The sequence below is a fragment of the Balaenoptera physalus genome (assembly GCF_965194825.1).
Source record: "Balaenoptera physalus genome assembly, chromosome: 10".
In the NCBI taxonomy this organism is placed as follows: domain Eukaryota; kingdom Metazoa; phylum Chordata; class Mammalia; order Artiodactyla; family Balaenopteridae; genus Balaenoptera; species Balaenoptera physalus.
Genome location: NC_138889.1, coordinates 84062483 through 84075942, shown reverse-complemented (window position 1 = coordinate 84075942; position 13460 = coordinate 84062483). Strand labels below are relative to the sequence as shown.

Sequence of the window (13460 nt, the reverse complement as noted above, 5' to 3'; positions counted from 1 at the left end):
ATTGAAAATTACACTTTAACACTGATCTTGGACATTTTTTTCATTAGTGATTTAGAATATATAAACAGACATTCAACCTTGTAAGCATAACATATATAGTTTTACTAGTGATAAATATAGCACTGGAAAACGAAGATGCTACATGGGATCTTATATCAGTACACCTGGGTACTTTCTGTGGAATTTTATCCCTCATGATGAGATACACAGGAAACATGTTTTGGAATGGAGAACTGGTGGGAGAGAGCTGATAAATGATGATTTCAAAGATGGAATTCAACCCAGGAAACCCACTTGAGACACGGTGCCTCTTGGCCTGTTAAGAGTGCTGTGGTGCACGGGTGGTCAGGGAGGAGAACGGTGTGGGCAAAGGGTGTCGGGAAAGGAGTGGGTACAGTGAGAGATGGTGTATATCAAAGGCAATCCTTACCTATTTCAAAATTTAGCCTGGATCTTATCATGCCTCAGATATGAACGTTCTGTGGACCCACAGGGGTGTCCAAGAAATTTTTAGGCACAAAGTCAGAAGGGTTTTCATAACAACACTGAGATGATATTTGCTTTTCCACTGACTGTGCAAAAGTAATGGTGAGTAACGCTGCTTGCACCTTGATCTGACACTAAACACTTAACCAGCGATCATTACAGTCTTTACCAAATGAACTCACAAAAAGAAGGCCAGTTTCACTTAATAATGTCCTTGATGAAGCAGTAAAAGTTGCTAATCTTATTAAACCTCAACCCTTGAATATGTGTTTTTTAATATTCTTTGTGACAAGAGGGGAAGTATGAATAAAGCACTTCTGCTAAATACTGAAGATGTCTCAAGAAAAGGTACTGTGTGATTGAGCTGCCAGCTGAATTTGCTGCTTTTTTTTCCATGGAGTGTCATTTTTAACTGAAATAATGACTGGCAAACTATGGTTATTCAGACTTGGGTATCTGGCAGACATTTTCTCAAAAATAAATGAAACAAGCCTGTCACTTCAAGGAAAACAACTGTCAGTGTCTGTTGTCAGCGAGAACAATTCCACTTGCAAACAATTATTAGAATTTTAGAAAAGTTGTATCCACCACTGTGAGCTTGATAGGTTCCTCAAACTTAAAGACTTTTCTAGTGAAATAAGTGGTGCAATGTTTCATGCTGTGCAGTGGAATGAGTCAACATTTAGAAGAGCTACATAATTCAATGAACTGATATTTTCCACAGGACCATTGAATGATGTTACAAAATTATGCCTGGTAAAGAAAAGCATACACTCAAAGATAGACCAATGGATTTTAATATGCAAGATACCACCTGTCAAGTTTTGGTGGAGCATCAAAGAAGAATGTCCTCAATGATAAATGTAAAGTCTTTAAAGTCAGTTATAGCTCTAATGGAAGAGAAGAACAGTATAGCAAGAGCAGAGCTTGTAAATAACATTAGGCATTAGGCAAGAATATCCACAATGATCCGAAAAGGCTATTGAAGTATGCTTCCCTTTTCTAAATACACTATCTGTGTGATGCTGAATCTTCTTCCTATATTGCAATTAAAACCATGTATTGCAGTAGATTGAGTGTAGAAGCAGATACGAGAACCCAGCTTTTTATATTAAGCCAGATACAGAGAGAATTGGAAGAATTTAAAATGATGCTATTCTCACTAAATATTTTTTTGTTTTGGAAAATATACCTATATTTTATTTTAAAATGTTATTTATGTTAACAGGTACTGTGTTTAGTATTGTTTTAAAATTATTTTAAAATAATATGTATATTTTAAATTTCTACTTCAGAAAGTATCAATACATATGACCCACATTTTAAAAAAAGCTCTTAGGGTTCCTCAGTAATTTTTTAGGGTGTAAAGAAGGTCTTGGAAACAAAAAGTTGGAGTAGTTCTCCTCTGATGTACTGAAGCAAGAAAGATCTCTCCATGCTCAATTAGGTTTTTCATCTAAAGAACAAAATAATCTTTTAACTGACAGCATGAAAGAATAAGAAGTTTAGGAACTTGGGGCATTATATAGTTTGGGAATGATTTCAAGTATAAAAGTTCTGTGAAGTTTTCACAACAGGTTGGAAGGCAAATAATAAAACTATGGTTTGATGAATAATTTTTATTTGTTAAATGTCTGCGAACAGCTCATATTAAGGCTTCCATTTAAATAGACACAGTGCTTATTTTAAAAAGTATTTACTTTATGAGTATCTACATAAAAGGCTATCCTTTACAATACTGTTGATATTAACTCTATTTCTGTGTGTTAATCTATGACCAAACACACAAATGTACCCAAAGTTTACACAGATGTCGGAAATAGGAGGCCAAGGGGCTACGTTTGATTTTTGGTTGGTTCCAAAATGGAGGCAACATCTTTATCAACTTGGCAATGGAGATTTTAGAAAATCATTAAAACTCGTTTATTGACTTTATTTATTTTGATGAAATTCTCATCACAGTAAAGAAACAATATTTTGTTTAAGTGCCAGTTAAAGCTCTGGAAAGCTATAGGCAAAGTCTCATCCACAGATTAGCTCTCCTGATATGTTGGCTATCACCTATTAAAACTGATTTTTATGTGTTCTTCAAAAGCCAAGAAATAATCCCTGAGAATCTGAATCCAATATGTTGACCCATGTTGGCTGAAAGAAAAAAAGTGAGGAAAAACCACAAGGGTACCCAACCTCACATCGATTGAAAATGTCTTTTCACATTTTCTGTTGCACAGTTCAGTTTTCAGTCAAGTGAAACTAAAAATGATGATGATGACGATGATGAAAGGAAGAAGACTATGAGATGGTGGAGGAGGAAAATGTAGGATTTCTTATTCCTCATTTTGCATGTAAGGACATTACCGAAAAAACAACTCTTCTGTCTTCTATCTCCACTATTTAGTAAAAGAAAAGGTATTTTAACATCAAGAAAAGTGTGAAGGATACAATTTCAGAATAAAGGGCAGTCTTTCTTAAGATAAGCTAGCTAACAAACTTATACTGATTGGATGGATGGATGGATAGATAGATAAATAGATAGATAAAATGTGTATGTATATTTATGTACTCTATGTATACATACACACATACACACACACACAGCACAGTGCCTGGCACTAGAAAGTGTTTGATAAAATGATTATTATAATTAGGTTTTTCACAGTTAGCTTTTTGTAGAGGAAGGAATAGCAGGTATAATGCTATCAGGAAAAGGTGGTTGTAATTTAAAAATATGTATGAACTTCCTGGATTTTTGCTTTATTTTATATTCTTTCACTTCAGAAAAAGTTTGAAATCATGGAAGAGAAATCTTCACGTTTCCCATAAAATCTTCTAAATGGGCCTCCAAGAGTACAGAGTGAGGAATCTAAAGTAATATTAAATGATATTTCCAGATATACCTGTCACTCTTTGAGACCTTGGACTTATGTCAAAGCAAGAGCTGTTTGTATTTTCTTTAGAAATCCTCTCTTCAAGAGATTACAGTCAAGCAGAAAAACTTGCTCAGCAATGAAATTAGCAACAGGTCCTCAACTGAATCACAGTAGCAACCCTGTGTAAAAATAAGTTGATAGTAGATATTTAATCAGAAAATAAACGTTCCATACAAGTCCTTGAAGTTACATGAATTTAGCACAATATTCTAGCCCAGGGCAGTCAAATAACTTAAAATGAATGCCTTGACTTCCCTCTCCCAAACCCACCTCAGACATCACATTAACTGTGCCTCTCTTTTCCATCCAAGTGCAGATAAAAGGACCTCAGAACACCTTTTTTTATTTGACACTTGAGGCTGATACCAATAACCGACCAGATTAGGCAGAAGGGATGAAACTCATCTGCTATTCCTATTTTAAAATTTCTACTTCAACATCTATAGATAAAGTTAGTGAGGACTTTTACTCGAAAATTTTCATCTACTCATTCATTTTGTACATATTTATTGAGTTCCTTTTATGTGGTGAACACTTGGCTTAGGTGCCTGGAATATGGAGGCATTTAGGATGAATTGACCTCAAAAAGCTTACAGACTGGTGGGAGAGATAGAAAATAAATGACTAATTACAGTACAGGACGCTAAGTGCTGAGGGAAGTATACTAAAGGTGCTGTGACGACACAGAGGAGAGATACCAGGCCCTTTTTGGAGAGAGAGATTTGGAAGACTTTTCAAAAGAGATGGCCCTTGTCTGAGTCTTGAAGGATGAGCAGGACTTCATGAAAGTTAATGGAGGTTGCAGGAAAATGCATTTTAGAGAAAGAGAAGAGCATCTGTAAGTTTATGAAGTTATAAACCAGAACGGAAAATTCTGGGATGCAAAGAATTGGTAAGACTGGAGGAGTGGCATTGAGACAAGTCTATAGGAGTGGTTTAAGTCACAAAAGTTTTAAATGTTGAACCAAGGACAATATTAAGAAACTACAAGTTCCTCCATAATTTAACAAAATTCAGATGTGTCCAGGATTTATACATAAGAAGCAAACTTTTCCAGTAGGTTTAAAACAATAGGTTATATATAAAACATATATATAATTACATAGACTACATATAATATAGATGTAGATATACACATAGACATAGATGTAGATATAGATACAGATATATAGCTACCTTAATACTGATTTACAATATTAAAATGAAACCCCAATCTATTCCACTGATCTGGCTGCATGCCCTGATCACGCATGCAGATATACATTTATCCAGATTTACCTGTAATTTTTTCATTTTGTAGACGATAGTGGTGCTGGTATAATTCTATACTAATAATACAATTGATAGGAGCTTCAAGTCCCTCTTTAGTAGTTTTACACCAACCCCTTTACAAATTCTACATTGGGATTTTTACTCATTCTAAAGTAATTTAGCCTTCATGATGTAAACCAGAACAGAAGAAATATGCCCTGTAATTATCAGTGTTATCATATCTCTCTTGGAGTTGGGAACCAAATGATCTGGAGCTATTTCCCTGGCTAAGCCACTTAACAGTACTGAGCATTTGCTCTGTATTTTTTTCAGTGAGGCTAGGAAAATGTCCTAGTAGAGCTGCTGTAAAGACTAAATAATCATGATACTTAAGACAACACTTTATGAGCTCTCCTCTCAAAGTTGCACCTTTTTGTAAATTATAATTTCATCCTTACAGTTTCTCACATTAAAAACTTTGGATTTGCCCTTAACTTCTTTCCCTCTTTCTCTCACACTCCATGTCTGGTCAGTGAGCAAATCCTCTTGACTCCATTTTCAAAATATATCTATAATCTCACCCTTTCTCACCTTCTCCATTACTATCACTCTGATCCAAGCCAGTACCATCTCTCACCTGGATAATTCAACAGCCTCCTTCCCCACACAGCAGCTAGAGTGGCCCCATTAACGTGTACACTAGATGCATCTCTCTTCTTTTCAAAACGCCCATCCTGCTCTGCACTAAAGCCCAAGTCTTCACCATGACCCACAAGGCTCTACCTGATCTGGCCTCCTGCTCTCGTTGACCTTATCTCCCTAACTCTCTCTCTTGCTCCATCAGTTTCAATCATTTGGACCTTCTTGCTGTTTTGCAAACATGTCAAGGATACTCCTTCTTCAGGGCCTTTACCCTGGCTATCTTCTTGGACTAGAAAACTCTTCCCCCAAACAACTACAAGACCAACCCCCCCTTACTTCATTTCTCCACTTAAATGACACCCAATCAATGAGGCTCTCCCTGGCTGATCTGTATAAAACAGCATTCCCCCCACAAGTGGCCCCTAGTCCCCACTGTCCTGCTTTATTTCTCTCCCAGGCCTCCTCTCACTATATGTGATCAACCTTCAGGGCAGTTCTACACTCCTTCCAAGCACGCGCAAGCATCCTACTCCCTACACCCTTTGACGTTAGGCACAGACATAAGACTCGCCTTTGCCAGTGAGATGTGGCCTATGTCTCTTCTTGGTAGGAGCTTTAAGAGTCATTGCAGAATTCATCGTGATTCTCTTGAAGATCATGGCATACGGGTCAAGGTGGAGCCTCTGTCCTAAATGCCTATGTAACTATGAATTGCAGAGCCCCTCTGCTAACTTGCTTTACATCTGTAGCATAAGTGAAAAATAAACTTTATTGGGTAAACCACAGAGATTTGAGCTTATTTTTTTTTTACTGCAGCACAACCTAGACAATCCTAATATATTACCTGAAACATATTTACTTTCTCATTGTCTGATTCTCTCAGCAAAACATAAGTTTCATGAGGGCAGGACCTTCATATATTTTGTTCCCAAAATTGTGACACATACTGCATACCCAATTGATTGAATAAATGAATTGGTTGAATAAATGAACATATGGATGTATGACGTCTTAATATGAGACAAGCATTGTTCTAAGTGCTTTGAAGCTATTATTTGATTTCCACACTACTACCCTATGAGATCCATTTTGCAGATAAGGGAACTAAGACAGAGAAGGGCATAGTGCCTGGCACAGAGTAGAAAATCAGTAAATATTTCCTAAGAAGAGGGAATAGGAGTGATTAGTATTCAATTCTTTCACCAAATAACTGCTCAACTAACGATGGCTAAAGAATTTGGATAAATGTAATATCAAAGAATCTAGTGACGCAACTTAAAAGATGACTAATTTCTACCCTCATTGTTCTCTAAAAATGTTGTATTATTAAAAAGATCTTTGAATTATTCTAATGGACTATCTATTCACATTCAAATTAATATTCACCCATAATATTCAGAGACTTTCTACATGGGTATGTATTCATTTTTAGGCTAAGCTCATGACAGAGGCAGAATGAACAAGTTAAAAAAAAAAATCAATTGAGGTGTCAGGAGGGGAGATATCCCTGGATTTGAATTCCAGCTTGGAACCTTACTAGACGTGTAACCATAGATAAGTGACCTTAATAGCTCTAAGTGTCCATTTCTTCACTATAAAATAAAGATATTAATATCTATTAATAACATCACTGTGAGAAATAAATGAAATTATGTATATAAAGTGCTTAACAGAAAGTTGATCAATAAAGGGCAGTAAAAAGATAAATAAATAAATGTCAGTTCCTTCTCCCTGCCCTGCGCTGCTCTTTGGCAGTGTTTCCTAAAATGTGTTCTGGGAAACACTAATTCTGTGGAATTTAAATAGCTCTTACAAGAAAAGGTGTTTGCTACAATCATATATTTGGGGGATGTATAGCATTATTCCCACCTGCATGTGTTCTGCAGGTGCACTGCTGGGGGGGGTCCATCCCATTTACTAGTTGTGCACTATGGGCCACTTTCTTAACCTCTTGGTGACTCAATTTTGTCATCTGTAAAATGTAGACAATAATTTTAACTAACATTTAGGATGATTTTAGTTATTAAATGAGATCATCTACATATTGGATAACCATAGAATCTATCACCCAAACCAGGACATTTTTTCCCAACATTTTATTTTGAAAAGTTGAAAGAACTTTTATCCACCATCATTCATATATATATATATATAAAAAATGTTATAATTAATATTTTTCTAGATTTCTTATCATGTATATCCATTTATCTATCCTTCTTTTTTTTTCCTCTGGGACACTTTTGAGAGTGTGCATATACTTATGCAAGGATAGATAGGTAATATTTGGTCTTTCCCAGACACACTTGGATATATGGTCTTTCTATGTATAATTTACCTAGGACAGTAATTGGCCATGGTAAACACACAATAAATGATAGATATTATAGTTTCTAGTTAAGTTCTGAAAATTCTGAATTAAACAGAGACACATAGCATTTTGTCCTGCAGCAACAATCCTGAATAACTTTCTGATTACTCAATTCAGTAATTGTCTGAGATTGCCTCCATATGACTGCAACTTTCATTTTATAGCAACTTAAAGATTCCATGATATTTAGTGGTCACCATGGCATCTTTTCCCCACCCCTGCAACCTTGAGAAAATTAATAAAACCTAAAGGCCATCTTGGCTAAGAGGCATAAAATGATATCTGCACATTTCACCACATTGTAAAATAAACTCCACTTCTGTTTGCAAAGTTTCCTAACTGACCACTCAGTAGTTGGTCTCAGTAGTAGACCACTCAAATTCAGCTTCCAGAATCCAGACACTTGTTTGATTGTTTGCAGCTGAGTGGTTTATCAGGAGGATTAAAGAATGGGTTCACTAGCTGGGTTTGTAGACATCAGCCAACTTGGCCAAGGAGAGATATGCTTACAAATCAGTGTGATGTAGAAAAAACCAACAAAAGTAATAACAGAATGCAACTACCATGTGTTAAGAACTTAATATATGCCAAATAATGTGTTCAGCACCCCACATGGAGGGTCTCTGGACTTGACATCTAAAACTGGGTTTATGTCTCTTCCCTTATAATCTGTGATTACGAGATTTTTACTAGGTCACTTAACCAGCTCATCTATAAAATCTGGACAAGAATACCAGACCACCCTGCTTCTCAGGATTGGTGGAAGGATCAAATATGATACTGCAGATAAATATTCTCTATCAACCACAGATTGCTATACAGAATATATTCTCTCTTGCTTATCAGTTCTCTACGAGTACCCAGCAAAACCATTTATGGAGTCTACTAGCTCAGTAATAGATGCTAATAAAAAATATTAAATTTGTAAGTCCTGGGAAATTTTTACCTAGGAAGGGAAAAAATATGCTTCTTTATCATAATAAAAAATATAATAAATATATAATAATATAATAAAGAAACACACTTTTCCCACCACATGTAGCACTTATGATATACCAGCTTGAGGTTTTAGGACCTTGGGTAAGTCTTATGCTCCCTAAATTCTTCATCTTTAAAGTGGGGATACTGTCACCTACAATACAGGGTTGTTATGAGAATTAAATAAGACAGGATATGTAAATGCAAGTTATGAAACTGAAAGCATTACTCAGATATGGCATAATTATTCTTTGTATGTACCTGAATAGTCATAGTTTCTGTAATATAGATAATTTAGACTCTAGAACTTCTTATAATTAGCACTTATGAAGCTCCCAGAATGGATATATTTTATATTCCATTCAAGAAGGCATTTCACTTAATTTTTAATAATCTGCAGCATTTCTAGACAAATCTAAGCTGGGCTACAAAGAAATGTAGTATATCATAAAATGATCTGCAAATGTACATTAAATATTTCAAAAACCTCCCAAAGTAATGTTTGTAGCCTGATCCCATTTAACATTACTAAGTGACACCAGTTAGAAATAGCCCGCATCCCACACAGGATGTGTAAAATTCTACTGGCTGAGAGATCGTGTTTGCAGGATAAATTAAATATGAGACATAGTGATGTTGTCTTGTGTCCCCACCCAATATGTTGTTTTAAGTTTATGAAATATGCTCTCAGCAGAAATCCATCCTGCAATGCAAAATTAGCTTCTGGCCTGTGACTCTGCAGCCCTTTGCTAATAAATACCTTTACAGTTGTCTTGTACTGATATTATAACTAGTAAAAAAGAAAGAGAGAGGGAAGTTGGGAAAGAGGAGAGAAATAGAACAGATAAAAGCTGTAAGAGTTTTTGGTGTATAAATTTAAAATATCCTCTGAATGTATTTCCTTCTTTAGTCTGTTATTTCTGCTCCAGAAGGGGTCTGACATGGCAGAAAGAATGAAAATTTCGGCACTAGTTTTGAGGGTTTGAATCCCACCTTCATCTCTTAACCTTGAGGCCATCTGTTTAACTCCCCACCCCCAGCCTTATCTATACAATGGGTGTTGTGATTGTTCTTCCTTGTTAAGAAGCTCAAGGTTAAGTCATGAGAGATCCAGGCTACAGTCAGCAGTGAATGAATATTGATGAATGAATATCAGTTACCTTCTACTTCTCTCTTTTTTCATTTAGTCATTAGCTCATTCATTCATTCTTTTTATATCATGTAAACAAAGTACAATACTGGGGGACACAAATACTAATTTTGTTATTTACTACTTGTATGAATTGCCTCTGAACTTCAAGTTCTTCATCTGTAACACTGAGTTCCACGGAAGTGCCATTGAGCTGCCCTAGGGATAAGGGTAGGGTGACTGAAGGAGGATGGACACATGGCAAAGTTCAAGGCTCCTACCCTCTACCCTCAACCACAGATAGCAGCTCTACATTTATCCTCTTATATAGGTTGAGATTTCCTGCAAGATATTCTTTTTAAGAAATAATACCATTGATATGAAATAAAAGAAAGAAAACCTCTGGACCAGCCAAATAGCTAATGATAGCTTTCCATTTCTGTTCTAATTTCCAATGATTCAAAGTAGTCTTTGGAGGCTTAGTAAGTGTGTAATCCTAAAGACTCAGTTTTTCAGTGAGCTACAGAAACGATGGAGCTTAAAACAAGGTTCCTACTCTAAAGGAACTCACAGTCTCATAAAGAAGATGACACATCTGCCCATGGACTGTTGAAAAATCATGAGACAATACAAGTGCCACTGTGGATGGTATAGTGGCAAGGTTTGGGGACTCAGAGGTGGGAATGCACCTCAAGGCCTGGCATAGTAAGGGATTTAGGCTGGATGGGAAAGGGAAAGGACTGGGGTTGGTAGAAAGGAATGGGAAGGCCATATGCAGTGTGAATACAGCATAAGCAAATGTGCAGAGTGAGGAAAGAACATGAGAGGTATAGGAACCTCCAAGAAACAAGCCATTTCCTACTAGACAGAGATGAGCAGAGATGTTTTATAAGGGTTTGAATGACAAGCTGAGGCATTTGGGCTTTAGTTTATAATAATTAAATTCACTGGGAGTTGTTTTGAGTAGGACATGATAAAAACCATGTTTCAGGAAGCTAAATCTAATGGTATTGAGAAATTTGGGATAGAGAAACCAGGATTCCAGTCGAAGGATATTTTGATAATCCTCATCTGACTTTGCAGCATTTGGCATTCGCAGCATTTCATCTTTTCTTTGATACACTTTCTTCACTCGTCTTACTGGAAAAACTACGGTCTCCTGGTTTTCCTTCTCCCTTATAAGCTGGTCTGGTTTGCTGGTTCCTCCCATCTCTCCAGAGTCCTGACTACAGAATGCCTTGGGGCTCAGTCCTTGCACCTCTTCATTTTTCTATCTACATTAACTCCCTTGATCATTTTATCCAGTCTGGTGACTTTTAATACCATCTATACACTGATGACGTCCAAACTTAAACCTCCCACCTGAACCTCATTCTGGAATTCCATATTGTTGTAAGCAACTGCCTACTTAACATTTCTAATAAGCATCTCAAACTTAAGTGCCTCAAACATATTCCTCTTACAAAATGGAAAGTCCATTTTTTTAGCTGCTTAGGCCAAAACCTTGCAGTGATCCTTGAATATACTCCTTTTCTCACAACCCATGGCCAATCCATCAGCAAATTCTCTTGGGCCCTACCTCCAGCAGGACCCTGGACATTTTTCCCAACCTCTACCACTCCTACTCTGGTTTAAGCCACCATCATTTTTCATGTAGATTACTACAATAGTCTCCTAACTGTTTTGTTTTTACTTTTAACCTGCCCTTTTAAAGTCTATCTCAATCCAGCAGCCAGAGTAATTCTCTTCAAACATAAGTTAAATCATGTCTTTTCTCTCCTCAAAATGCTATTGGAGCATTTTGGCATAATGCTTTGGCATAAAAGCCAAAGTTCTTACAAAGGTCTTCAGACCCTTGTTTACTTGATCCCTGTCTCGGCATCTCCTACTTCCTATCTTACTCATTCTCATCTCAGAGCTTTTGCTGTAAACTGCTCACTCTCCCTGGAATGTTCTTCCACCAGATAGCCACGTGATTTGTCCCTGACCCTTTTAAAGTCCTTATGCAAAGATTAGCTTTCCTTATTATCTACTTAAAGTTGTAGCCATCTTTCCCCATATCCCTTATTGACTTCCCCAGCTTTATTTTTCTCCATGGCTCTTACTCTGCCAGTATAGACTTCTTCTTCTTCTTTTTTTAAGTTATTTATTTTATTTATTTTCTGACTTATACTAGAAAGTAGGCTTCACGAAGGCGGGATTGTGGCAGTTTTGTTTGCTCCTGTAATCCTGGTGTCTAGAACAATGACCATAGTAAGAACTCAACAAATACTTGTTTGGTGAATAAATATTTTTAAGCTGATAAAGATTTGACTATGGTGAAAACAGTGATTTGGCAGAAAGAAAAGAAAAAGCCAAAAGGAAAGATAAATGAGGAAAAAGTTAGAAGTTCTAAGTGGCCTGCTGGAAATAAGTGAAAAAAGGGGAAAGACTGAGGTTGTCACCCTAGCAACTCATTGTCACTCATAGTTCTTATTGTAGGTACATAAAACTACCATTCACATTAGGTGTCCCCTTCTGTGAAAGTAAAAATTACTTAAAGGAAGAGAAGAAAGCCTCCCATATTCAAGAAAAGATCACCTTTCATAAGGCATATCCTCTCCATGAATTAAGGAGGATAAAAAGTAACTTGGCACTTCCCAATTTCAAAAAGTTTTGCATATTTTTTCAAGATACAATTATTGTCCCCATTGTTTGGGAAGCAAATAGATCTGAGTGTTAAATGACTTACTTAAAGATAGCATAACCATTCCTTGAGCAAAAGGGAGCCTGAGCATTTTCCTGGTATTTTTGGTACCTAGGATAGTGCCTGGCATTTAGTGAGCACTTATTACTTCCTTGGAGAATTGAGTAGGACTAAAATGCATGGAGAAAGTTAAGAATTCAGTCTAAATAACAACATCGAAATGCTCTGCCCTTCATTACTCTGGTGGTTTAACAGGTAAGAGTCATATTTTTTCAGGTGATGTCATATGCTACTCAATCTGTTGTTAACAAAGGGTTTTGGTAACACCTAAAATTTATGCTAAGTATAGTACAAGAGGGAGAAATAAATTATAATATGTTCCATAAACATAAAAAGAACTTGATGAATTTGTATTTATTTATTTAAAACATGCGGTCTCCTGCCCTCAAGAAACCTCCAATTCAGTTGGGAAGGCAAGAATTGCATACCAAGGAAAAACTATTTCAAAATCTGATACATTACCCAAACAAATTATTTAAAAGATGAGAGAGATGATAAGTTGTACAGACATTCATGTTAGGAGAAAATAATGGAGGCAGAAAGGCTTTAGGTAAAAAAATAAATCAGTCCCCTTTGGGGAAATAAAATGGAGGAAGTTAGGAACTGATAAAGTGGCAGATGGGGATGAGGGGGGTAAAGGAAAAGAACATTCTAGATGGGAGGATCATCAAGAAAGGGTATTCCAGAACACATCACAAACAATATAAGGACAAAATATGACTCTTCCCCAATTCTAGAGGAAGGCACAATCTCCCAGAAGATACAATGACCAGCACTTACTTGAGAAACAGCCTCTGGATCCTCAAGTCTTGCCAGTCCCCTAGGAGAGTAGACGGCAGTCAACTCAGTTTTAACTTCTCCATGTTACAGGGAAGAGCCAGAGCCACAGAGAGGCAGAGAGGAAGCAGCTCTCTGAAAGCCCTCTTGCAC

General features: G+C 36.6%; 1 pseudogene across 1 annotated transcript in view; it reads right to left on the bottom strand.

Moving 5' to 3' along the window:
- Positions 1-10994, bottom strand: part of LOC309667846 (hypoxia-inducible factor 1-alpha inhibitor pseudogene) — a 61001-nt pseudogene extending 50007 nt beyond the window's left edge. The window contains exon 1 of the transcript in view: positions 10766-10994. The product of the transcript in view is annotated as a hypoxia-inducible factor 1-alpha inhibitor pseudogene (transcript). The remainder of the gene's footprint in view (positions 1-10765) is intronic.
- Positions 10995-13460: the final 2466 nt, after the last annotated feature.